Source organism: Schistocerca nitens, chromosome 4, assembly GCF_023898315.1.
Source record: "Schistocerca nitens isolate TAMUIC-IGC-003100 chromosome 4, iqSchNite1.1, whole genome shotgun sequence".
Lineage (NCBI taxonomy): Eukaryota > Metazoa > Arthropoda > Insecta > Orthoptera > Acrididae > Schistocerca > Schistocerca nitens.
Window position 1 is genome coordinate 640,592,312 of NC_064617.1, and position 16,475 is coordinate 640,608,786.

Genomic DNA, 16,475 nt, shown 5'->3' on the forward strand with positions numbered 1-16,475 from the left:
TCGATTCTACTCAGAGTACGCGAAAGAACTTGCCCCCTTCTAACAGCCGTGTACCCCAAGTCTCTAGAGGAACGGAAGGTTACAAATGATTGGAAAAGAGCACAGATAGCTTCAGTTTTCAAGAAGGGTCGTCGAGCAGATGTGCAAAACTATAGGCCTGTATCTCTGACATCGATCTGTTATAGAATTTTAGAACATGTGTTTTGCTCGCGTAGCATGTCATTTCTGGTAAGCCAGAATCTACTCTGTAGGAATCAACGTGGATTCCGGAAACAGCGATCGTGTGAGACCCAATTCGCTTTATTTGTTCATAGGACCCAGAAAATATTAGATACAGGCTCCCAGGTAGATGCCATTTTCCTTGACTTCCGGAAGGCGTTCGATACATTTCCGCACAGTCTCCTGATAAACAAAGTAAGAGCCTACGGAATATCAGACCAGCTGTGTGGCTGGATTGAAGAGTTTTTAGCAAACAGAACACAGCATGTTGTTATCAATGGGGAGTGTTATGGCACCATTGCTTTTCACAATATATATAAATGACCTAGCAGATAGTGTCGGAAGTTCCATGCGGCTTTTCGCGGATGATGCCGTAGTATACAGAGAAGTTGCAGCATTAGAAAATTGCAGCGAAATGCAGCAAGATCTCCAGCGGATAGCTTCTTGGTACAGGGAGTGGCAACTGACCCTTAACCCAGACAAATGTAATGTATTGCGAATACATAGAAAGAAGGTTCCTTTATTGTATGATTATATGATATCGGAACAAACACTGGTAGCAGTTACTTCTGTAAAATATCTGGGAGTATGCGTACGGAACGATTTGAAGTGGAATGATCATATAAAATTAATTGCTGGTAAGGCGGGTGCCAGGTTGAGATTCATTGGGAGAGCCCTTAGAAAATGTAGTCCATCAACAAAGGAGGTGGCTTACAAAACACTCGTTCGACCTATACTTGAGTATTGCTCATCAGTAAGGGATCCGTACCAGGTCGGGTAGACAGAGGAGATAGAGAAGATCCAAAGAAGAGCGGCGCGTTTCGTCACAGGGTTATTTGGTAAGCGTGATAGCATTACGGAGGTGTTTAATAAACTCAAGTGGCAGACTCTGCAAGAGAGGCGCTCTGCATCGCGGTGTAGCTTGCTGTCCAGGTTTCGAGAGGGTGCGTTTCTGGATGAGATATCGAATATATTGCTTCCCCCTACTTATACCTCCCGACGAGATCACGAATGTAAAATTAGAGAGATTAGAGCGCGCACGGAGGCTTTCAGACAGTCGTTCTTCCCGCGAACCATACGCGACTGGAACAGGAAAGGGAGGTAATGACAGCGGCACGTAAAGTGCCTTCAGCCACACACCGTTGGGTGGTTTGCGGAGTATAAATGTAGATGTAGTTTCCTGAGTATTGTTCGTCAATCTGGGACCCTTACCGGGTAGGACTGATAGAAGTTAGAGAGATCAACCACCGAAGGACGGCACTTTTCGTCACGGGGTCGTTTAATCGGCGCGAGAGGGTCACAGAGATGCTCAACTAACACCAGGGACAGAGGGTACAAGAGTGGCGGGCGTTGTGCACCACGGAGGGCGTTACTATTGACATTTCGAAAGAGTGCTACCCAGGTGCAACTTATTTCTTCCTCCCACATACATCTCACGAAATGACCACGATGGGAAAATTCTGGAAAGTGGAGCTAATACAGGGACTTGACGACACTTATTCTACTCACGCGCCATTCGCGAGTGGAATAGTGAACTGCGTCAGTGATACCATAAGTACCTTCCGCTAAACACCATCAGGTGGCTTGTGGAGTGCTGATGTAGATGCAGATTTCGAATTTGTTAACTATTATATGACACTTACTTGCCAACTTCAAAGAAATTTTGTACAATACAATATACTCCGTATTCAATTATATTTCAATGACACATCTTCAAACAACGCGTTCCTTTGCATATTTTTCTAATTTAACACTGTTTCCCAATACTTGATTGTGCGAGCGGTTTTAGGTCTCAGAATGGCGTGCTGTGTAGTATGATAATATATAGTGAAATCCTATGGTACTGAAACCAAAGGTCATGTTGATGAGTAAGAGTAATATGAAAAACGAATAGTAAAATGAAAGTAATTATGAAAGGGAGGAAAGAATTAGATATCATGCAGTCCTCCTACGGGGCGAGATAGCCAACGTTGACGTGCAGCTGTACGAGTTTTGAGGCGTCAATTCCTGTTGTTTCACGCAGGGGGTCCATCGCACTGCGTGAAATACAAAATAAGTTCTCCGATATTTCGGCAACGCGCCACGTAAATTAGAAGCATAAAAAGCAAGAACGCTCTCTGCGTCACAAGCAGAACTTCTAAGACGCCGTATTGTATACGTAGTTTCCTGAACCCCACATTTGGTGGATAATGTATTTTAACTCACAGTGTATGGACATGTGTTGTTTCTATGCACAAGCACATGCATAGTTGCTCGAAAACGCGTTGTTAATGGTACGGCTCGTTGTAATAACATGACGGGGAACGTTGGATTGGTGGTTAATGAGTTTTCGTATTTAGTTATTTTCGCGTTACACATCTCTTGTTACTGAAGTACGCCATTTTAAGGTAACGGCAAATTAAAGATTCATAAAAAATGTGCCATCCTTACTAGGATTTGTTATAATCAAACGCCTCTTAACAGCATGCCAGTGCTTAAATCCTTCTGAAGATATTACAAAAAAAGGTCGATTGTTCTAGAAGTTAAGCGTAGCATGGTACGGAGAGGCGCCGAGTTACAAAAAAATTACGTAGCAGGTTCCTGTCTTGCTGTATCCTATTTTTCTGTTTTTTTTTTTTACCTTCGTATTTTTTAAAATATTGTGGGACTTACTAAATTAATAGAAATATTTTCTATAATATTCGATGTTACGTGAAGATAAGTGAGTTTGTCCGATTTTGTGAAGTATTTATGTATGCTACAGACAAAACAACATAACGAGCATATGGACAAAGCAGGTAACTCCTGTTTCAAATACAGTTAACGTAGGAATTTTACGTGCGCCCACTTTCGTAAACAAATAGCATGGTATCCGAGTCAGACACAGCGGGCAGTTGACGCTCAAAAACACTGAAGGAGCAAATCGCGTTAACCAACGCGTCCCATGTGACGCGGGCAGTGTGTGTCGCGAGGTTGGTTTCCCGTCCGCCTCAACGTTAGCTGCCTCGCCTCGTGTGAAGACGGCTGTAGCCCTCGTCACGTGACCGCTACCCCGGAGAGGCGAGCATCCGGCGACCTTGACACGGGCTGCGCTGCCGGCTAGTGCCCGCTGCTTATAAATAGACACACATCCAACGGCACCGCACGCCACACATCGTCCTCGGGCAAGGACAGCTCCATAGAACCAACGGTCGCAGATAATGCAAGCAACCTACCGCCGAGTTTCGACCCGAAATAGCATCAGTATCCCTTACGTCACTCTGACCTTAACTTCTGAATATCATGAGATACTAACGTTTCCCTTACATTGGAAGCCTTATATGGCCCACATCACTATTTTTTCGAGTGCCGTACTAACTGAGTGTAGACTAAAACAACTTGCAATAAACGAACAACAACAATGCCTTCTGAAGACTCGAATGGAAGGTTATCGTTCTGTGGGCACAGATGTCAGAGACTGCGCACATACTGTGTTGGGCAATAATTATTAACGAAATCTACCGCGGCCTCTTAGGAGGATACATAAAGGCATTTACCCGTGGAGATTTCGAGGAACCGCTGATTCAAACCTAACAATGAATGTGAAAAATGAACATTCTTGCAGATTGTCAGAAATGCGTGGATTTGGGAATTACGTTTTTAGTAACAAATTCCCGTCTGGTTGCAATTTTCACGGACAGTTGGCGTATCAGCTGCAGATGTAGTCTAATGGCGTTGTTTAACTTGAATATTCACAACTGATAAATATCGCTAAAAGCACTAACGAGCACGTCAGGTTGGTAGTACGGAAAGCGAATGTTCGACTTCGTTTTATTGGGAGAATTTTGAGAAAGTTCAGCTTGTCAGTAAAGGAGACGGCACACAGAACGCTACTGCGACCCATTCTTGAGTGCTGCTCCAGTGTTCAGGATCAAACGACGAAGAAATCGAAGCAACTCAGAGGCGTTCTGCTAGATTTGTTACCGGTAGGTTCGATCAGTACGGAAGTATTACGGAGATGCTTCGTGAGGTAAAATGGGAATCGCTGAAGGAAGAAGACGCTCTTTCCGCGAGGCAATATTGCGGAAACGTAGAGAACTGGTATTTGAAGCCGACTGCAGAGCAGAAGGACAACGAGAGTAAGTCGAGAGAAATCATGGCTAGTACGAGGCTTATAGACGGTCATTTCTCCCTCGCTCTATTTGCGAGTGGAACAGGAAAGGAAATGACCGGTAGATGCGACTGGTGGAGATACGTGGTACCCTCCGCCTTGCAATGCACGGTGACTTGCGGTATGTTTATAGATGCAGTAGATGTAGAGGAATTGCTACAGCCAGAAATACCGACCGTCAACAGTTCTATTGAAACTTCCTGGCAGATTAAAACTGTGTGCCGGACCGAGACTTGAACTCGGGACCTTTGCCCTTCGCGGGCAATTGCTCTACCAACTGAGCTACCCAAGCACGACTCACACCCCGTCCTCACAGCTTTACTTCTGTCACTACCACGTCTCCTACCTTCCAAACTTTACAGAAGCTCTCCTGGGAACCTTGCAGTACTAGCACTCCTGAAAGAAAGGATATTACGGAGACATCGCTTTGCCACAGCCTGGGGGATGTTTTTAGAATGAGATTTGCACTCTGGCAGAAGTAAAGCTGTGACGACGGAGCGTGAGTCGTGTTTGGATAGCTCAGTTGGTAGAGTACTTGCCCGCGAAAGGCAAAGGTCCCGAGTTCGAGTCTCGGTCCGGCACACAGTTTTAATCTGCCAGGAAGTTTCACATCAGCGCACACTCCGCTGCAGAGTGAAAATCTCATTCTGGAAACATCCCCCAGGCTGTGGCAAAGCCATGTCTCCGTAATATCCTTTCTTTCATGAGTGCTAGTACTGCAAGGTTCGCAGGAGATCTTCTGTGAAGTTTGGAAGGTAGGAGACGAGGAACTGGCAGAAGTAAAGCTGTGAGGACGGGGCGTGAGTCGTGTTTGGGTAGCTCAGTTGGTAGGGCACTTGCCCGCGAAAGGCAAAAGTCCCGGGTTCGAGTCTCGGTCCGGCAGACAGTTTTAATCTGCCGCTGCAGGATGAAAATCTCATTCTGGAAACAGTTCTATTGTTGAAAAAGTAACTTCTCTAGCCATAAATGTTCTTGTTATGATAAAAATTCTTATGTGTGTATTTGCAAACCCAATACCTTTGCAGTTCATATTCTGTGTATCTCGTCATTCTGGAAGGCACGGAGTTTCAGTTTCTTATTAAAATGGACGTACCCAACTATTAGAATTGAATTAAAATTGTTTTGAGGTACTAAGAATTATCTGTTCCGCAGTTCGTACAGATCAAATATCTGCAAAAGTCTGCAATTATGTACAACTGACGTTTTAATGGAAGCACAAGCTCTAAAGAAGCAGCACCTTGTACAAGGTAGTCGTAGCCACCGGCTTCACAAGCTGTGAATGAGACATTATTCAGCAGAGAGCTCGACACCTACCTGAAGCAACGTATGCAGTGCTTAGTAAAATTTCCCAAAACAGAAGTTTCTGTGCTGTATATGCTTCCCTTATTTGTCATGCAGATGCATTTTGCTTAGTAACACCTGATTTGTGCCGCTCGTAAGTGTTTAATCTGGTGTCGTTACAACAGCGGCATGTACTTCCGTTGTCTTCGTATTATTTTTGAGATAAATTACTTTGATGGGTGACAAGATACCAGACCGTATATTACAATAATTTTTATTCAGTTTTAGATGTCCGAGCTATGGTACTTAACTTGTTAGTGTGACTGAAATTTAACAATGGTAACACCTATACCTCATTCAGAAAAGTCCGGTTTAGTATGCAGTTTACCTCTATGTAGTTTACTAAATTGCGTTTATATCTTGCTGACTTGATGCAGTCATTTACTATTACATGTAATATTTATAGTAACAAACTCTATAAGCAGAATAACTAGACACAGGCAGTACAACAGTAAGAAAAATACGACGCTTTAGTGATCTGTGATATCAAAGGAACAGTTATTGTTTGATAAGTCGGATGACAACGAAACGAATGGCACGAAAATATTCCTCAGACCATAACGCTCCCTCCTCTGGCCCATACCAGATCTTTCTGACCATCCAGCGGTCATCTCTCTGTTCAACCATAAACTGTGATTCATCTGAGAAGTCCAGTTGTCGCCACTCAAAGGACGTCCAGTAGCGGTACTGGCGCGCAAATTCAGACATTCGTCGGTCGATGAACTGCAGTCAGCATGAGTGCATGAACCAGAGCACACGCTGCGGAGACCCACACGCAGAATCGTTCGCTAAACGGTAGTCGAGGAGACACTGTTGGTAGCACCTTGGTTCATCTTGGCGGACAGTTGCTCAACACTTGCTCGTCTATTCGCCCGTACAGATCTCTGCAGCCGTTGTTCACTCAAGTCATCTATGGCCCATGGTACACTATTGTTGCTCCGGCGTTTGTTTTGGATAGCGCTTAGCCGTTGCGGAAATGCTTCCAACCTTGGCCGGAAAGACAATGATCTTGTTGTTTTGGACGTCAGACAAATCGCTCCTTTTCCGCATTACGACAACGACTGCACTGTTTTCCGCGTCCTCGGCAGGCTGTATATACAGGGTGTTACAAAAAGGTACGGCCAAACTTTCAGGAAACATTCCTCACACACAAATAAAGAAAAGATGTTATGTGGACATGTGTCCGGAAACGCTTAATTTCCATGTTACAGCTCATTTTAGTTTCGTCAGTACGTACTGTACTTCCTCGATTCACCTCCAGTTGGCCCAACTGAAGGAAGGTAATGTTGACTTCGGTGCTTGTGTCGACATGCGACTCATTGCTCTACAGTACTAGCATCAAGCACATCAGTACGTAGCATCAACAGGTTAGTGTTCATCACGAACGTGGTTTTGCAGTCAGTGCAATGTTTACAAATGAAGAGTTGGCAGATGCCCATTTGGTATATGGATTACCACGGGGCAATAGCCGTGGCGCGGTACGTTTGTATCGAGACAGATTTCTAGAACGAAGGTGTCCCGACAGGAAGACGTTCGAAGCAATTGATCGGCGTCTTAGGGAGCACGGAACATTCCAGCCTATGACTCCCGACTGGGGAAGACCTAGAACGACGAGGACACCTGCAATGGACGAGGCAATTCTTCGTGCAGTTGACGATAACCCTAATGTCAGCGTCAGAGAAGTTGCTGCTGTACAAGGTAACGTTGACCACGTCACTGTATGGAGAGTGCTACGGGAGAACCAGTCGTTTCCGTACCATATACAGCGTGTGCAGGCATTATCAGCAGCTGATTGGCCCCCACGGGTACACTTCTGCGAATGGTTCATCCAACAATGTGTCAATCCTCATTTCAGTGCAAATGTTCTCTTTACGGATGAGGCTTCATTCCAACGTGATCAAATTGTAAATTTTCACAATCAACATGTGTGGGCTGACGAGAATCCGCACGCAATTGTGCAATCACGTCATCAACACATATTTTCTGTGAACGTTTGGGCAGGCATTGTTGGTGATGTCTTGATTGGGCCCCATGTTCTTCCACCTACGCTCAATGGAGCACGTTATCATGATTTCATACGGGATACTCTACCTGTGCTGCTAGAACATGTGCCTTTACAAGTACGACACAACATGTGGTTCATGCACGATGGAGGCTCCTGCACATTTCAGTTGAAGTGTTCGTACGCTTCTCAGCAACAGATTCGGTGACCGATGGATTGGTAGAGGCGGACCAATTCCATGGCCTCCACGCTCTCTTGACCTCAACCCTCTTGACTTTCATTTATGGGGGCATTTGAAAGCTCTTGTCTACGCAACCCAGGTACCGAATGTAGAGACTCTTCGTGCTCGTATTGTTGACGGCTGTGATACAATACGCCATTCTCCAGGGCTGCATCAGCGCATCAGGGATTCCATGCGACGGAGGGTGGATGCCTGTATCCTCGCTAACGGAGAACATTTTGAACATTTCCTGTAACAAAGTGTTTGAAGCCACGCTGGTACGTTCTGTTGCTGTGTGTTTCCATTCCATGATTAATGTGATTTGAAGAGAAGTTATAAAATCAGCTCTAACATGGAAAGTAAGCGTTTCCGGACACATGTCCACATAACATTTTTTTTCTTTGTGTGTGAGGAATGTTTCCTGAAAGTTGGCCTTACCTTTTTGTAATACCCTGTGTACTGTGACGTCTCGTTTTGTTTCGGCTCGATGGTGATGGTTGTCCCAGTCGAGTTGACGTGGAACGGCGTCCGTCGATCACGACAACGCCTATCTGTAACTATTATAAGAACAAACTCCTCGCGCGGTTTGGTTATTTTTCAGATACTGTCTCTCAAAACTGATATCAACGTCTCCATGGAGCAGCACCCCGGAGTCTGTGCGCCGCCCTTGCTTGTAATTAAAGCAATGGTGTTCGATGTCTATCGATCTTCTCCACTTATAGATATAGCGACTACACCACTCGATAACGCGATGACTCCCTTGATCTGAAATGATAACCGAAAGTCCTTTGGATGCTCGCGACAGACTTTTCAGTTTACGCGAACTTGCTGACTGCAGTTCTTATGCCCGGTTCGAGAATGGGTATTCAAACGTTGAAAATATGTCTTGAATCATCAATCCGTCACCCAAGCCGATGTCACATCATGATTTTTGCGAGGATATTGAGTTGTTAATTATTATCCCGTCGCGTATTCAAGAACTACATTACGTATTTCCAGAGATAACATACCCTTGAGCAATGTTCAGAATACGTCGTATTTCGGTGTAGACACATGGTTGTTTATAGTTAAACTGTCACTAAATCACTTTTCACTTTTCTGTTATCCGAAGCATCAGTTACTTCCACAAATACACTTTAAATGTCCGTTAAATGATGTATGCGACACGAAGAATTACAGTTGAATTAAAGTTTATAGTTCTTCGTAATTATTTGTCCCTACACTGAGCGCACACACCGATTTTTCATTCAGGGAATTGTGTCTGTTAGCATCAGCAAAATGGTTCAAATGGCTCTGAGCACTATGCGACTTAACTTCTGAGGTCATCAGTCGCCCAGAACTTAGAACTAATTAAACCTAACTAACCTAAGGACATCACACACATCCATGCCCGAGGCAGGATTCGAACCTGCGACCGTAGCGGTCGCGCGGTTCCAGACTGTAGCGCCAGAACCGCTCGGCCACCAGCGGCCGGCGTTCCACACAGTGGATCGTCGCAGAATATAAATGCTGATGTTGACTGACTCTTCCGTCGCTGTTTCGTACAACAACTTCACATTTCTAAATGACAAGCACACATATGTGGATGTTCTACAGAATCAATTTAGTTACCTTGATCGATTTTCGGCACACAGTCCCACCATCTGACAATAACGGGCTATCATCCTTTGAATCCGCCTCATAATTATGAGGAGGGCGCCAAAATAAGTTATCCGCAAAAATCTAGGAGCACGATTGGATGATATCAATGTACATACGACAAATCAGATGTAATTGTCTTCATAATTAGGTATTTCTGTAACTGCTGGCTTTCATAGCGCAGGTAGAATTTCTTATCACAAATCGATGTGGGCTGGACTTACTGCGGAAGAAGAGCAGGCTCAAAAATTTTGTTATGCAGAATTGCAGTAACCACTGTTATATAAACCTTCCTAACAACGAATAATAAAATAAAAGAATGGCAAGTAAGAATTACAAACAGCACTTAAAATAGTTTTGCGAAATCCAGTCATTTTTATTCGGCATTGATGTTTCACAAGGAGCCACCAAAACTGCACCTACTAGAGCCATTCGGGTATTTAGATGTTCATACGCAAGTGTGTGCAAAGCACAGACGGGAGACAGAGAGAGGGCTTTTGTGTGACTTGGCGCCGGAGCACACAAAGGCTTAACGTCCAATGCTGTCGTTGTCAATGGTACTGACGCTTTCAAAGCCAGCAGGTACCGCCGAAGGTTTAATTTATAATCCGCTCACTGAAATAAGCGCGCACACGGTCCATTCAACACATCGGGCAATAACTTGTCCTGCTTCTATCTATCTAGCAGACTGATATCATGCATTGTGCTAGAATATGCTGTTTCTTTAGAGTCTTGTATTGCTTGTTCCTTTACTTTGGAGTCTAACATACCCTGCTGAACAGTCTCGATGACACGTCTTATTTCTGACCTACAGCTACCATTTTAAACTGGGGAGAAAGGCGCCAACGCACTTTAAGTATAGTGCAGGCAAATAACGTGTACCTGGAAGTAGGTAGACATACATGACATACTGATGAAACAAGTCTCTTGACGTAAATGAGAGAAGACAGTCCTCGTGAACCAGACGTTAGATGAAACATTTAGTAAAAATTGTAACGTCTCTGGAAAACTAATGAAATTGACACATGTCGATTATGTTGTTGACAGACCGGTGGAGCAGGAAATTATCATGCGAAATCGCAAATAGGTCTAATGGCAAAGAGAAACTTTATGAGACTAGCTACGATGGAGGAGAACTGGCAGACAGCAGTTAGCTCTAACGCGAGGGTGGTACATTCAGTGTCTCTCCTCTGTTCATTAACTTTGACCCTGATAACTGAAATTTTCTGTTATGAATTCAGACCCCATTCTAAGTACAGCAGACCGCTTAAAGAGCCTACCCAGCGAGGGTGCCAGGGAGAGCAACTGTCCCCCCCCCCTCTCTCTCTCCCCCACCCCTCGCGAAATACCCAGAAAAAAATTCTTAGCAAAAACGGAACGCGCACCCTTTCCCGTCAGACAGGCATATCAATTCATTATCATTCGGAACAGACAGTAAACGTAGAAGATATCAGCTAGCAGGAAGTATGCCTAACGGACGGTTTTCTCGTGGTATGTCAAAATTGTTTCGTAATTCGCCCTGAAATTCACATGGACCATTGCTGCAGTGATTGGAACGTTTATTCATCAAATAGCGTATCCTTAAACAGAAATGGTTCCCTATTTTGCATGCAAGTGATCAAATATCCGCCAAGAAATGAAACTAAACGAAACAAGAAAATCTGTCCCTTACCAAGAAGTGCACAATACTTCACTAATTTTTGTATCGTGTGACTTGTTTCACCACGGGCATCTCCCAAGGCACATCACCGCAATTCGCCCGAAAAGCAATTGTTAGTCATTTTCACAAAGCTTACAAGCTACAGGAAAATCTGGCGCTCATTAGAATATAAATTACAGTTTCTGCAATGGCTCTGATACTGCTTGGTCCGTATAATACGGCTGCAGCGCCGCTGAATACTCTGCGGAGGTATCAATGATAAATTATAGTCACTGGACCATCGTTATGAGGGTGACAAAAGACACTTCCGACTCATGAAACTGTGAGTGTCGATGGGGAAGGAAATATGGTGCATCGCGTGCAGAAGTACTCCAGCTACCCGGTACCGTGAGTCACAGTTTCAGTGACATCAGTGCCAGGCGCGCACGCGCAGTCATCGCAGCGTGACAGGCGACTGGCGTTAAAAAAAGCGGCCAGCGGTGGCTGAGGCTGAGGCGCTATAGAGCTGAGCAATCGCAGCAAGGTGCGGTGAGGAAGAGTCTCGCGAGGGCCAGACCTGGCAACGCCGAGGGAAGTCCCCAAGGAGAAGAGCTAGGTCCCGCACCAACACAAGGGGGCGCTGTGTGCTGGCACGTCCGCCGTGACGTCACGGCGACTGCGGAAGTGCCCGTGTCCCCAGGGAGGCGACTGCACGACACACACACACACACACACACACACACACACACACACACACACACACACCGCGTGTGTACAGAATACAGAAGTACTATCAGCACTATTTCAATGTCTCAAACTGTGGTCTGAATTCAAAACACAAAAAAGGCACTGTTAAACGCACATTACGCCTTTCGGAAGTCACTCATAATCTGGCTGATCGTATTTAAATCGGTAAATCGACGTCTTCGAGAGCAAGTTCTCGTCTTAATTCGACATCACCAACTGGTGTCCCACCATACCGTACCATCATACTATCGCTACTTTGATAGAGTGCCTCTTCTTCCGCCAAGTATCTGCCAGAGCGCACTTGTTGCACTCGCTTGTAAGTAGGCTGTATAGGTTTTTATGTTGGTAACACCACGTAGCGCTCTGTACGAAAGTCACTGACTGTGCTGTGTGCAGTCTGTACCTGGTTGGATTCATTGTTGGAATATTCGCTTTTGTAGTGTTGGGCAGCTGGATGCGAACAGCGCGTAGCGTTGTGCAGAGCGGCCAGCAGTGGTGCATATGGAGAGAGATGCCAGAGTTTTTGAGAGCGGACGATCTGGACGTGTGTATGATGACTTTTGAACCCTATAAGGGTAAATACATTGTTCTCTATCAAAATCTTTCATTTGCTTACTATGCCTATCAGTAGTTAGTGCCTTCAGTAGTTAGAATCTTTTATTTAGCTGGCAGTATTGGCGCTCGCTGTATTGCAGTAGTTCGAGTAACGAAGATTTTTGTGAGGTAAGTGATTCATGAAAGGTATAGGTTATTGTTAGTCAGGGCCGTTCTTTTGTGTGGATTATTGAAAGTCAGATTGCGTTGCGCTAAAAATATCGTGTGTCAGTTTAGTGATGATCAGAATGAGTAAAGAGAGAAGTGTCTGAGTACGTTCAGTTTTGCTCAGATGTTTGAAAAACAAATAACGTAAGAGGTTTATCAGCACAGTCATTTATAATTTTCCAAAGGGGACGTTACAAGCTGACTTGCAGTAAAATTACAAGGACATCTGTTGCCTACATTCCAAAGATAACAATTTAAGTTTATGCCCAATTACATATTTACATTAGTTATCTCAGAGTTCTTTGCGCGTACGTGTTGATGCTTTTACGTTAATAGCAGGAAACGTCCATAAAACTGTTAAGGAATCGTTTTGGTTAGCGACATTTGTACAGAAATTTTTATTTCGAATCCTTCAAGTTGGTCTGGTTTCTTACCCTTCTTTCCTACTTGCAAGATAAAAATGAAAAATCTAGAGCTGAGCTGGAAGATGAAGCGTAACAGTCATTTCTACCGGATGACATGATCAGGAATAGGGGTTACCTTCCAGCCAAGCAACCATTAGTAAAGGTATTGTTTTGTAGAGGTTTCATACTCTTTTTCCAGGAAAGCTATTCATTAAATCATTATCCTCTAGTGGCGATTGATTGAGAAGCAGCGACGTCAGACAGGTTGGTGGAGTACCTGTATTGTTCGCGATGGGCTGCAGGCCGGACGTGGCTAATCCGTTTCGCACGGCTGTGTGATGAGTGTTTGTGGCGTAGAGGAGGGGGGGGGGAATGAGGAGAGGAGGAGGAGGAGGAGGAGGAGGAGGAGGAGCGGTGGCGATTCGTTATGCGGCGGGGGGGGAGGGGGGGAGGTCAGGCAGTAGCGGAAGCCCGCAGCCGCGCTGACTCACCTGTTGTAGCGTGGCTGTCCTGACTCAGAGCTCAGCAAGGCCGGCACTCACCGGCCACTCACCCTGCGCTCCCCTTTCACACCGGAGTAAGACTACCTACCTATACGTCTAATAGTAGCTACTTATTCTTAGCACTGTTCAACGTCTTTAGGCGTACCTCAAAAAGGTATTAGCCTTTCAAAAAGACGGTCTGCACGTGGTCTATGGTGACTGGATAACGTGACTTACGTAACTGAGGCCTGTATTTCGTTGCTTGTTTGGGGCGATCGTGTGATAATCAAATCCTATGATTTACACTAAAAATGATAAAGCATGCTTGAATTGAAAATTGCTGGCTGATTAAAACTGTGTGCCGGATCAAGACTCGAACTCAGGATCGTATCAACACACACTCCGCTGCAGAGTGAAAATATCTTTCTGGAAACTTGCTTCAATTGCTTCATTTTAAGAGTTTTAATGCCAATAAATATAAAAAGGAGATACATTCGATACTAAATGATTCTCCGCCATGCTTTTTAGGTATAAATAAGTGGGCTGCTGAATTTAAACGTAGTACAACATCCACTGTAAAATGATGAGCGCTCAGAGCGTTCAAAAAACCAATACTACCGACGAGGTTGTGGCTAAAATCCACAATGCCTGCCTCAATCAAGGAAGAAAAAATGCTGACCAGATGCTAGTAGGATTCCGGACTGACGGTTCCATACAACGTAAGTTATGTGTATAGACAGTTCAGCCATTCCAGGAAACGAAGATCTTGACAATTTTTGCCTGTATCGACAATCTTACTAGCCAGATATCGCTCCTAGGTATTCCAAGACTTTCGAGAATGTTTTAATTTCAAGTCTGAAGTCGAATAACAAGTTACAAAATAAATATTTTTTTCGTGTGATATAATTTCAAATTAACAATTTTCTCATTTTTTTCCTTTGGTTGTAATGTGAAACACCCTCTAGGTTTCAATGAGTGAGTTTGCGAGTGTCAAAATACGATACGAATGGCCGTATCTTTTGATTGCACTGACTTAGAAGCTTCACTTCTTTTAAAACGCCGAGGAACCATAGACCTCAAATATGACAAATTTCAGCTTGATACCTCTACTCGTTCCTGAGCAAAAGGTTTTGAACACACAAGCAAGCAGGCAGACACACAGAGGAATGGACAACGAAGTGATCCCATAACGGTTCCGTTTTTACCGATTGAGGTACAGAACCATAAAAAGGGAAGGTTAGGGTCTAACGTCACATAACGACCAAGTAAATAAAGTCGCAGCACAGATTCGGTTTTGGGAAGAATGAGGAAGGAAACGGTCGTGTCCTTATGAAAGTTGGGAGAGTTGAAGTACAGGGAGTTGAACCACTGTCCTCCAGAACACGACTCCAGTGCCTTACCCACTGCGCCACTTGTTCGATAATGTCTTAATGAACGATCGCAGCACGAAGATACGTGAGCTCGCTAACGCTGCAAAAATTCCGATACAATCAGTTCGCCAAATTTTACACCAAATTTTGGCAACGAAAAAGCCTTCTGGTCTATGAGCACCGCACAAGTGAAGCAGAGCCGTGGTAAGGGACTAGATTCTTAGTCGGTCTTCGAAGTTTTGGTTTTTCGTTATTTCAGTAAATCATTTAAAATAAATTCAATGATATATGTTCTTGAAATAGTCATGGTCTATTCCTCAATCCGAGCTGGAGCTCCATTTCTGATGACCCCTTTGTCGTCGGGAGGAGAAACCCTGTATTTTATTGGTGCTAAGTCTATTAACCAACGACCGAAATGCATTCGAATGAACACTGATCATAAGTGTTTAGATCCATACGTGTTTATACGAAATTCCAGTAAACTACACGTCTAACATTAATCACGAAACCATGTTTTCTTCTAGAGGACAAAGATGGAAGAGTATAGAAACAGTACGTGTCAAAAGATAAACGTATCCCATAAAAAGCAAACCTGTTCCATTAGCAAGATAAATCATCGATACGTTTTGGTTCTTACTAAACGCTAAACGCCTACATTTTGCAAAGCACAAAGTTCTCTCTCATTAAGGTAACGCACTTCAAAAACTTGCAAAATGGTACCATCGTCGCTGCGAAGTGCTTCCACACTTGATGGATTTCTCTCGCAATGATTACTTTTCGTTTAAGGTGTGGTTGCGTTAACGCTGATTCGCATCAGACGGTGAGGTTGAAATTCATCTTCCATACAAATGGGTCAGTGTTTCTTGATGGAGATACAGAAAAATTGGCAAGCCGCTGAACTAAATGTACTGATAAATACGGTTACTATATGCTGAAAACCAAAGAGCATAATCTGTTATAATCTGTGCTTTAATCAGGCCGAGAACATTTGGACCGTTCCACGACGCTTGTTTCCGCCACTATTGCGTCTTAAATAAATTCTGCAATTCTAAGCTTGTGGACCAGGCTAATCAAATCACGCATGGAGGCCACTAGTGTTATAAAACTGGAAGAAGTTTTATTATTCCATCTCCCGATAACACCCCAGCTCTCTACCTTATAGAGCATTTCTGATCGTATCTGCTTTAGGTGCCGTTATCAAGAAGTACGAGGATGCTAGGACGTTGTGAGTTTTGTAGTTGATGAACAATTATGCATCAATGCGTTCTCGGATTCGCGCTACTGTACACACACACACACACACACACACACACACACACACACACACACACACACACACACACACACACACACGTCCGTCCGTATGGAGCCCGCTTAATAACAGCAGATACGCGGTTTTAGATATCGTATGCGGGTAGATGTGGGATCCGTTACCACAGCAGAGAAGCGAGGAGCGCGCGCTTGAAACGTTATGCACGTGGTAGGCTCATGTAACGTACCCTCACACAGTGGACTGTCAGTG